Consider the following 11,989-nt stretch of genomic DNA (forward strand, 5'->3'; position numbering starts at 1 on the left):
TCTACCAGCATCTCAGATACTTCCTGGAGGTCTGGGCTCTGGGCTCCTGGTAATTTGTGACAGGTAGTTATAGAATGACTCCGCCATTTTTTACCAAAGATTTACTGAAATTTCCAGTGTTTCAGGAAAGTGAATGGCTGCTGGTTCCCTCCCTGCTCCTCACTGCTCAGCATTGCCCTCACCACAACCCCACTCCAATCCCCCACCTCCATCCAATAGCAGCTACTGATTTTCTCAGTAGAGATATGAAATTTGTCCTTTTCTTAGAAGAGTACTGAGCATCAAACCTGAAAGCATAAGGGCCTTAATGTGTGTATTTTCTCCCAGATATTTTAAACATTCAAGATTTAACCCAGAGGAATAAATCTCTAAAGGTAGAATTTTAGGCAAAGTAGAGAGGTTATTTTGGAGCAGGACCCTCCTCTGAATCCTTAAACTGCATCATATAAGCTGTATCTGTACATATTCACCTTTATCACAAATATTAAATTAACACCACTCCATTTTTTTTTTTTCCATTGGCCAGGCACACCAGGAAATAAACCTGGGTCCCCGGCATGGCAGGCAAGAACTCTGCCACTGAGCCACCATCACACCCCACCCTCCCACTGCTCCTTTTTATGTAGTGTAACAGAAAGCCAGGCAGAACTGAGTGCAAACGTCAGCTCCACTTCCTTCCAAGCCAAGTGACCTTGGGCAAGTCACTGGATTGATCTAAGCCTCAGTTTTCTAACCGGTAAAATGAAAGAAGCAATGCTTCCCTTCACAGAGTGAGTGACAGATTCTAATGTTTTAACATATTTAAAGTAAATCCAGTGCCTCACACTAATAGGTACTCAGTAAATGTTAGTTCTTTTCCCTTCATTTTCTCCTGCCAGACTCAAATGCAGCAATGATCAGTAACTATTTTCTGAGCCAGCTTGCTTCATGGATTTCACTGTATTTCAGGTAGCCTCTTCCAATGTATCATAGGTCATACTTTTCCTTATTAACAGAAGGTCATTACATTAATTAAACACCTTCTCATGCTTGTCAGTGACATCTTAATTTAAACCCAAGATCTCCCTGCTTCTAAACAGTTCCCAGTGTGACAAAAAGGAAATCACAGTCCTCTGATCACAGAGCCACCGTTCAGCAGGTACCAGCCTTTCCTAATGCACAGAAAGGCACCGAGTCAGCGTATAGAAAGAAAAACATTTGCCAGAAACTCTAAAATGTATAAGAGGGGCTAAGAGGGAAAGTGAGTTATAATCACGCTGTTGATTCTTTTTCCCTTTTATTTCTCCTGAGACTAGAGTTCATTTTCCTGGCTCCCAATTCAATGACACCATGTTGCACACGTGTATATTTTTAGAAGAGCCATATTATTGTTGACCTAGTTCATGTGCTGCTTTTAATCATCCAAATCCTGGATGATGGGCCCAACACAATAGGGAGGCAATGGCTAGACAAACAGGCCATTTCCTGAAATGTACAGGAACATAATCCAATTGGATTATCCAAAATTCCATCATTGTGTATAATACTTATCTTCTTGAGTCAGAAATGAGGGGACATTCCTCAATTTATGCCCCCACTGAATTGAACTTTTGTTTCCATCCCTGCACTCCTTTCAAAATCTAGAGTGATTTTCTTTCCCAATGAAGTCACACCATCTATCTTGATATATCCAGATGTGAAGGGTGATGTGGGAGAGGCAAATCATGAGGAAATTTGTTCTTCTCTCAGAAACTGACCCTCAGGCTGAGCAAGTAAAACCAAGGTGAGGATGAAAGAAGGAAACATTTTGACTCTCTCCTGATTCAAAGCTGAGGCTCATTTTTCTGATCATACAAGTGTGGCTGAAAACAACTAAGGGGAATGCATGCTTCCTCTGTAAAGACCCTTTACTTTCTGCCTTTTAATAATGGGCAGTTGTAGTCACAAGGAGATGAAAGTGGGACCACCAAAGCTGATTCAAAGAAGCTGAAAAAGAGGTTTGGTCAGAGAATCACTGCTTGTAACGATAGGATGTTTTCCTAGCCATGAGTCTGAAGCATTACAGCAACCTGTGCAAGTCACCACACTGTACTTATGCCCTCAGTATTTCCAGATATGGCCAATGGAGGACAGGAGAGAAAAAATGACATTTTATATCTTATTCATGGAATCTGGGATTCATGAAAACTTGGAGACCGAAACTAAACCACTCTGAGGTCAGGAATAACCTCATAGGCACATAGTTCATATCCAGCTTATGTTTCAAACATTCATTTGCCGAGAACTGAGCACATCTTTCCCCATGGAAACAGTGTTATGTGTTTATGGTTAGTACCAGTCCAGCTTTTGTACTCCATGCACAATCGTAAGAAGCACAAGCAGGTGCAAGACCCTGTTGTTCTCTAACTCCCTAGGGCCTTAAGAGTAAGCCACAATACATCAGGGATGCCCAAGTCACAGGATAAACACAGTGTGTCTTCCTGGAATCAGTTCTATTTGGTGATAAGCATTTCAAACATAACTTATGATTGTATGGAGTAGAAGGCTAAATTCACATGAACCTTTAAAATTAAACCCAGATGTGCACAGAAATTATAAGCAGTGATTAACCCTGTAATTACAATATATACATTCGCATTGTTTGAGTTACTTTTTTTCCAACAAGCATGACTACACTTATTTGGGGGGAAAACACTCTTCTAAATCAATAAAATATAGACTCTTGAAATAAATCTTTCACTTGGCAAATTCAGCCTGTCTCTAGACACAATTGATCCACTGACTCCAATGCTGAGGTCTTTCTGTGGGAAAGCCTGAGAAACTCTGAGATGGACTGGTCTGCACCGTAGATGCAGAAATCCTGTGTTCAAAGCCCAACTTTACCACAATACCAGGCAACCCTGAGCATACTATTTCTGTTGCTTAATCATCTAGCAAACATTTGAGTACTTACTATGTGTTAGATTGAGCTAAGCGTACTCCTCACCTATAAAATGGGAATAGTATTATTAACATACAGTACTACTGAGACCACACTCAAGGTACTCTACACAAAAGCATTTCATAACTAGAGTCCCCTAACTCATGACTTAAGTTACTTTATGAACTAAGAATGATTTTCTGGATTACATTTTGAACCTAACCATCATTTATAACAGTGTTTCCGTGGAAGACCCTTCATGTTAGGGCACCAAGGAAACCACTACGTCCTTCTCCCTATCTTTCTTTCCTTCCTCATCACTCTCCTCCTCTCCCATACGACCTATGGGAATGGCCAGCCAAGATAATGAGGTAATTTTATGAGTAACTTTGTCTTTCCCATTTCAGGCCCAACAGCTACCATCAGCTTTTAGAATCAAAAAGAGAATATATTGGTTCAAAGACACTTCTGTTCCTGTAGGGCCTCATAGTGAACTGATTACTTTCTCTCTCTCTCTCTTTTTTTTAATTAGAGAAGTTGTAGGTTTACAGAACAACCATCCATAAAATAAAGGATTCCCATACACCACTCTATTATTAACACCTTGCATTGGTATGGTATTCTCAATATAGAACATATCAAGCCTTCATTTCTAAAGGACACTCATGTGGACAGGTATTTTCAGGTCACTGCAAAGTGCTGAAGAAAATAGAAGCTAGAACAAATGCAAATCTTTTCCACTAAGGTGTGCCATTGCCATCTGCAGTCCAATAGTCCTCGTCCTTCAGGGATTTCTCCATCAGCTTCTCAGGCCTACCTTCCAGGACTAATGTGTACAGTCTCCTGAAGGAGCTCAGTCCTTGGGGCCATCATACAAAAGAAATGCCACTCTGCAATGAGAAAGAAAGAGGAAAAAGTAGAGAGGAAAGAAAAGCAAACCCTAAATCAAAGAGAATAGTTGTTTTCATCTCAAGGAAAGCTTTTTCAGAGACTGGAGGTGAGGGCCACGGGACAGGACTATTGTCAAAGGGCAGGAAAGTCACCAATATATCTGGTTGAAACCCACCCTCAGAAACAGCTGAATGAAGTTCGATAGTCTTCTATTAGGCCAAAGAAAATCATAGAGCCTTTCAATTTTTTTTTTTTTAGTTTTAATACTTAGAAGGTTTGTAGGCTAATTGAAAACAGATTTGACAAAGCATCTAGAAGGAAAGGAACCAATGTTATGGTTAAGATCACTCAAAAGAAAGTAAAGACCACTTCCTGACCACCACTGCACATGCCCCTGAAAACAAGGTGTGTTGTTTTTTTTTAATGAACATACATGTATTGAGCACCTGCTATGTGGGAAACACTGGGAAGGTGTTCAGGGATGTGAAATGAGAATAGGTAACCTCTGACCTCTGTTTGTTCACAATCTATTAGGAAAACAAATGCATACAGAAGGAGCTTTGCTAGAAGGCAGTCTATGTTAAAATCACCAATCACTGCCCTGGAAATATAGAGAGACAGAGATTAATTATGAGAGATCTGAGAGAACAACTTGAAGGAGAAAGATTTTAAGATAGTTTCTTTTATTAAGAAAGAGTATGATGGAATAATTGGATGGAATTTGCTGAGATTAGTAATTTGGTAACTAAAGGAATAGGCATTGGTCAAAACTTCCAGCTGCAAAGAGAAATTAAAGAAAATTTAAAGAAGGAAGGAGGGAAGGACAAAGAGAAGGAAGAAGATAGTGAGGAAAGAAAAACCAACATGCTTGCATGAATTTGTTACCCATCTTTACTTTGCATGTATCCCGTCAAGTTCCATAGATTTAACTAGTTAATTTAGATGGAGGGAGCTTAGCAGACACTGTTTGTCACCTTACCTAAATCCATCCCCTTTCTTGCATACACACAGGATTCCACTTTTGGAATGGCTTAATGTAGGAATAAGGCAGGGTGGCTCCATCCAGATCCACAGCCATGAATCCCGATTGGTCGAAGCCTCTGGTGGTGGCCGTAGAGAAGATGGAGGAAGCTGAGTACTCGTGACTGCATCACTGAACTCCCCAGCCCTGGAGCCCAGGCTCCTCGGCTTCATGCTGTGTGAGGAAACAGATGTACATCCATACTGCTTCATGCCAGGAGACTCAGGTTTCTGTTACTTGAGCCGAGGGAATTCTGACTGACACCAGGATGTATGTTATGTTGGCTGTGCTCTGGTGGGAAATAGGCACAGGCATTGATTCTAGGAGCTGATGCTCATGGTCACTGGGTTTTTTTTATGAGGAATAATGTAGTAAAACCTTATTATAAGGCTTCTCACCGAGGCCCCAAATTTGGTTAGGTCCAGAGTCCCCTTACTTCTTTCTGCAGGCCCTCCCATATAGTTTGCTTCCTGGGTCTGGCAGGCTCTACACTGTTCTGCAATTAGATAGGAACAAGCCACTATTTGGGAGAATTTAGAGGTAAAGGAAGGGGGAGTCTGATAACAAACTGATGAACAAAACTGGAGTTCCCAAACCACTGACCTGTGCTGACAATGCCTCCTCCCTGCCTATGGCATATAAACATCAGGCATCTCTTACACTCATCCACCGATACTTCAAAGTATTTTGAAACATCATTTCACGTGTATTTGATCTTTATGAAAAACTATGAAGTAGATAGAGTGGGTATTTCTCCCTCCATTTTATATATAAGCAAACCAAGATCCAGAAAGATAAAATGACTTTTGTAAAGCCACACAGTTGATGTTCGAAATGTGATTTTAGCTTTCATTCTCTATAGAAATCAGGAATATAGAGATATATATACACATATATATTTTATATTATTAAATATAAATATACAATTGCATGAATATATTTAACATTTATTATTAAATTATATGTAATTAAATATGAATACAAATCACAAAAGATTTAGGCCAAGAGAAGTTTGGACATGATAACTGGGGAGAGAGGCTAGATGCCTTAAAACAAAATACAAGAGAGTTACAAAAAAAATATTTTGAGGGGGATTTTGACTTGCAAACCAAGGCATTCTCACTACACCATGCTCAATAGCGTTTGTCAAGTTCTTTTTTAGCCTCTGCTATGTAGGAGTGCTCGTTGGGCTGGGTCTTAAAGGATGAGGAGAAATGAGACGGGAAGCTGGGAGGCAGGGAGAGAACTCCAGGCCACCATGACAAAGAGGCATTAATCAGAGTGGTACAGGGGAGTCTCAAGTGCTTTGCCCTGTTGCTGGAGCACTAGATGCAGTAAACACCAAGGAAGCACAATAGAGGAGCGCAAGAAAAAATACTTTTTTGCCTGCTAAAGGTTCATTCCTGGGTGGTGCTCTGGTGGCTCAGGAGGCAGAGTTCTCACCTGCCATGCCAGAGACACAGGTTCAATTCCTGGCACTTGCCTATGTGAAACAAAAAAAAAAGAAGGTTCATTCCTACCCTCCATTGGGGCCCTTGAAAGCCAGGCTAAGGAGCTTGGATTTTATTGTATAAATCCATGACCTTCAAACTTATTCTGCTCGTATTCCCTCTAAAATAAGTGAAAAACTAGGTACCTAATGTCTGCAGCTTACTTGGAATTGGGTGAAAAAAATAGCGTGAATTGATAAAAGCATATATGAATGGCTAGATGGATACAATAAGACAAATATAGTAAATTTCTGAGTTTATAGAATCTATCTGGTACTTATATGGGTGTCCACTGTGTAATTCTTTCTCCTTCTCTGTATGTTTGAAATTTTTCATAGTAAAACATTGTGGGGGAAATATATACCTCTTACTCATAATTAAAGTTTTTCATCAATAGGTTTTATTTTTCCACATAGTAAAAGGACATAGTAAGCAGCTTATCAAATGAAATAAGATAAGAATAGATTATTTGTTAAACAAGTATTTCGTGATGCAATTTTATAACTAGATTTTAACTACTTTATTGCTAAAACACACTGATTCTGAAAGCAATCAATAATATATTTATCCTTGGTTTTGATACAACGATCTTGAAAATGTGATAGTCCTACAAAACATTCTAGTTACATATAAAAGACACAGCATCATTAACCTTGACTCTCTCCACTATCTGAATTCAGACTATCCCAAGACCAGTGAAATTTATATTCTACCCTTAGCAGAGAGATGTATAAGACAAGAAAACAGGAAGTCCTCCAGGATCCAGGTACAGTAAAATCAGTATTTCTATTCATACATTCTTTTCTTACTCAGAAGGTATTACACCCCAGGGCAATGCACCATAGTAAGACTTAGGATGGGTAAAAAATTTAGCTTTCTCTTGCAAGGTGGTAGGCTGAATTATGTACTCCAACAAACACACATCTTTAATCTTAATCCACATCCCTGTGGGTATAAACCCACTGCAAGTAGGGTCTTTTGAAAATGCTAATTTCAGTTAGGGTGTACCCAACTGAAGTAGGGTGGGCCTTAAACCAGATTATTGGAGGCCTTATAAAGACAATCTAGTAGACACTACAAGCAAGAAATGAGAGGACATTGCCACCATGTGACAAGAGTGCAGAAATTTAAACCACGGAATCTCCAAGATTGCAGGCAGCTAGCACTAGAACACTAGACTCTGGGAGAAAGCACGTCTTGTCAATATCTTGATATTGACTTCTAACCTCAAAACCAAGAGCCAAAAAATTCCCATTTAAGCTACCCTACTTTGTGATATTTGTGATAAAAGCTCTGGCAAACTAAGATACGAGTGCAGACTCATTTAGATATTGAAGATCAGGAAATTAATTTCTTAAAATCCATCCATATAGTGTACACAGAAATGCTAAGTATTCAAGGAGCCTGATATAAACAACCTACTCTCAAATATTTAGAAAATAGATGATAAATGCAGAAAGCAATACAATAAATGTGTCAAAATGTTAAAAGCTGGTGGGAGGTATGTTGGAATTCTCTATATGGGTTTTATATTTTTGTAGTTGTCCTATAAATTTGAAACTATTTCAAATTAAAAGGTTTATGAATGAAAAAAGAACATCAATCTATCCGTGCATATATAACACTTGAAAAGTCTTTATGTACCCCAGTTTGGAGCATTCTCTAGGTGGGGAAAATCATCACCTATAAGATATGCTGAGAAAAGACAGTCTCCATTTGTGTTTTAACCATAGCTATGGAATGGTCATGGATGAGAAATTTAAGGGAGGGATTAGTAGGACATCAACTAAGAAGTTACTATAGATTCTTCTACCTGAAACAGAGCAGAGATTGTAGAGTGGGAACTGGAGAAGGAATCTGAGAAACACTTCCAAGAGGCAGTGTTCAATATGACTGATAACTATAGAGATGCAAAGAGAAAAGGAAAAAGAATGCCAAGAGTGACTATTTCACCCATTTTGGTAAGGAATAAATATACTCTATAGAAATTTAATGTGTGCAGCCTCCAAGGATAACATGTATTGCAGAATGAAATATTTCTGCAATCTTTGATTTTAGCTTTTTCCAGTTATATTAAAATGTGTGTCCATTCTAGATACTGCCCCTCAGTGCTGTGACCCCAAACAGCTACACAAGGGACCGTGTGTCTGAGAGTTCACTGGATCTTGGGTGTGTATTATCAGTTGAATTTGTCCAACTCATAAGGGATTGGATATGTTCAAGTCCTAATCCCTGGTCTTACAAATGTGACCTTATTTGGAAACAGAGACTTTGTAAGTGTTATTAGTTAAGGAGAACCTTTAATCGAAAATAACTGGTATCCTCACAAGAAGAGATTTGGACACAGAGAGAAAAGGTGGCCATGTGATGACTGAGGCAGAGATTGAGACCCAGATATTGCTGGCAAACCACTAGAGGCCAAGAGAGAGGTACAGAGCAGATTCTTCCCTGTACATGTCAGAGGGCACCTGGCCCTGCCAACATCTTGGTTTTGGACTTCCAGAGTCAAGAACTCTGAGACAATAAGTTTTTGTTGTAAGCCACCAAGTCGGTGATATTTTGTTAAAGCAGTCCTAGGAAGCTAAGACATTGTGGCTGCTTGGTCTAAAGCAGCAGCACAAGGGAAATGAGGAATTGGGGAGTAGGGTATAGGCCCAGCTCTACCTCAACCTTCCTATGTGACTTCGAACAAATCACCTAACCATCCTGGCCTTTGTGTGTCTCATTCGGAAAACAAAAGATGTCAACTAGATGATCTGCAAAGTCCCTTGCTTCCCTAACCTTAATATGAAGCTAAAAATCAATTGGCTCCAGACAGGCCACCTCCATAAGAGTAGAGAGAGAGTTAAGAAGTTGAGGGAAGAATTTGACACATCATGAAGATGAATTAGCTGTAGGGAGAGTCAATAGGTGTAAACTGCTATAGGCTAGAGGGCCCCTAATCAGCACCTGGAGGAAGAAGGTGCTAATGATACTATAGGGACAAAACCACAGATAGTTTATTACACAGCAGGCAGCGGAAAACCCAAATTTATACTAATGTAATCTGAATCTATGCCAATAGCAGCCCCAGTGAAGGTCCTTGGGGTGGATGAAGGCATGCCGAACAGCTGAAAATGATGGCTAATAATAAAGCCTAAAGACAAACTAATATATGCATTTATCATCTTTTTCTTTAAAAAAAAAACACTGTATTAGCAAGCTCCTCTCCACAGCTAAGGAAAAGTGTTAATTATTTCCAATAGTCTATAAACAGTTGGAGTCATCTTTTTATCAAGAATTGAAAGAAAGACACAGCTTTTACACAGGTTTTTTGCATTCTCTATCTGGGCTCATATTTAGACCCAAGTTGAGTTATCAGAGACAAAGCAAGAGGAAGGAAGGGTTATAAAGTAGAAGGGAACGAGAGGTACAGAGTAGGTAAACTCAGGCTGGAACCCCACATACCTGAACAACAGTTCAATTAGGACTGGTGCCTGTAGGTTAAAAATCCATTAATTAAGTTTAAGAGAACCAGACAAACCAATTACCTAACTCCATCAGGGGTAGGCAGAGCCATCTCAGTTTTTCACCATCTGTGATCTAACTTCAACCAAGTTCTGTGATCTCATCTCTCCAACCTAACCAGTTCCACTTCCAATCAGATTTTGCAAGTGATATGCTTGGAAAAACTAGTTGATTTTTCTGTTATTCCCACTGACTCCTCTTGGAGCCTTCAGGTTAGCGTGGACAGCATCCTCACACCCCTTGTTCCATTGGCCAGGACCCTTCCTCCTCCCTGTCAAGTCTCCTACCCAAACATAGTTCATCCTTCAAATCTCACTTTCTCTTTGAAGCCATCAGGCCTCACTCCATTTCTAAGTTCCTAGTATTATAGACCATGATTCATAATTTAGAATTTTATTTTCCTAAATGTTATCATTCTTAATAGTCTTGTAGCTAAGGGACAAGATCACTTGCCCCTTGTTTTAACCTTCTGTAATCAAAAGGACAGTGTGAGGGACTTACGGGCAGTCTAACAATTGATTGGTTGCTTAACTGATTGATTGATTAACTGACTGATTGAGGGGCATTAATACAAATAGCCTCAGTGTTCTGCCTCCCCAGGTTTCAGAAGTGGCAGGGTTGTCCCTTTATTCTTCACCCAGGACTAAATGTGGGTATGAGAGTCCTGGAAACAGAAATAGTTTCCCCAGCATCAACTACCATGCCTGGCACTGCCCTGGTATGGCTGTCCCTTCCCAGCATCTCATGACTCCAGTCAGGATGCCCTAGACACACACTCTCAAAAGTTCCTGCTGGCAAGGGCTGTGGGATAATAAACGAGACTCTGGTGTTGGGGGTAATGAAATGTCAGGAAGAAGAAGTCAGAGAAGGTGGTGGCTGGAAGGAAAGATTCTAAGATACATTCCCACTTGTGGAATGAGCAAGCATTGTCCTGCATTGTTGTGACAACTGGAAAGGTAAATGGAAAAGTGCGTGGTGAATTGAGGCACCTTGGACAGACAGGAAACAGAGATATCAGCTTGAACACTACAAAAAATGGGGAAGAAGAAGTAATCAAAACTCAGGATGAGGAATTTCAGCACAGTCACCAGAAAACCCCGTGCTAGAACTTACCTAATCCTTGGTCTTCTTGAGTCAACTCATTCCTTAAAAGCACCAGAATACGTCTAATAAAGTAGCATGGGAGAAGCAAATTTGCCCGAATCATATGCCAGTCAGTGAGTTCATGCGCAACCTATGTTTTTCATTGATTAAATATATGAATACAATCTTGCATCAGAGGGCCCCAAAGGGTATATGGGAAGAGAATTCAGTCTATACATTATAGCAGATACTCCCAGGTATATGATGCATAGCACAGAAAGTGGGATATTTATACAATTTATAATAACTTAGTAGCCAACACATAAATAATGCTGTTACTATGTGCCAGGCAATGTTATAAGTCATTTATAAATATTAACTCCTTTAACTCTCACACCAACCATAGGTAGGTACTGTTATTTTCCCTACTTTAAAAATGAGGAACCCAAGGCACAAGGAAATCAAGTATCTTGCCTAAGGCCACTCAGCTGCCAAGGAGTAGAGCTAAGATTTGAGCCCAGCATGTTGGGTTCCACAGTCCTTGATCTTAGCTGTTCTGCTTTTTAAGTTGGGCTTTTTAGACTGGTGACATCAGCAGCAGATGTCTCTTCTTTTACATATACCTCCCCCAATTCCTTCCATACAAAATAACTGTATCTTCTCAGCTTGGCATTCCTTAATCAGCCCTATTGTCCAACTCTCAGAAGGTGAAGCTAAAGAAAATTTATTGGTTCACAGGCATATTGTAGATAAATGATCTACACTATTCTACTTGCCAACTTGCTGTATTTTGTTTTTATTTCTGTTTTCTAATTTAAAACCATCATTAGTACTCATAGAGTCTTTTACTGACAATGAAATAACAAGCTGCTCCTTCCTCCTCTGTGGACACCAGTCAGCATGGGTTTCACACTCCACCCCTATACAGGGATGTATCCAAAGAGAAGTGTCTTCTCTGCATGGACCCATGGCCTGGACAGACACGACCTCTCAGCCTCTCAGAGCAAGGGCCATCATCCTGGCTGACACCCCGAAAACTCACCAAAATGCCGACCATGCAAAAATAAATGAAAATTAAAAAGCTTTCCCAGAATTATC

The 11,989-nt window shown here is 39.9% G+C and overlaps 1 long non-coding RNA gene across 1 annotated transcript in view; it reads right to left on the bottom strand.

Annotated features, from left to right (window-relative positions):
• LOC143661044 (uncharacterized) overlaps window positions 1-4,965 on the bottom strand; it is a 98,630-nt gene extending 93,665 nt beyond the window's left edge. The window contains exons 1-2 of the long non-coding RNA XR_013164396.1: window positions 4,770-4,965; window positions 3,717-3,789 (exon numbers count right to left, since the gene is read on the bottom strand). This is a non-coding gene — a long non-coding RNA (uncharacterized LOC143661044). The remainder of the gene's footprint in view (window positions 1-3,716; window positions 3,790-4,769) is intronic.
• Window positions 4,966-11,989: the final 7,024 nt, after the last annotated feature.

This window comes from Tamandua tetradactyla, chromosome 2, assembly GCF_023851605.1.
Source record: "Tamandua tetradactyla isolate mTamTet1 chromosome 2, mTamTet1.pri, whole genome shotgun sequence".
Classification (NCBI taxonomy): domain Eukaryota; kingdom Metazoa; phylum Chordata; class Mammalia; order Pilosa; family Myrmecophagidae; genus Tamandua; species Tamandua tetradactyla.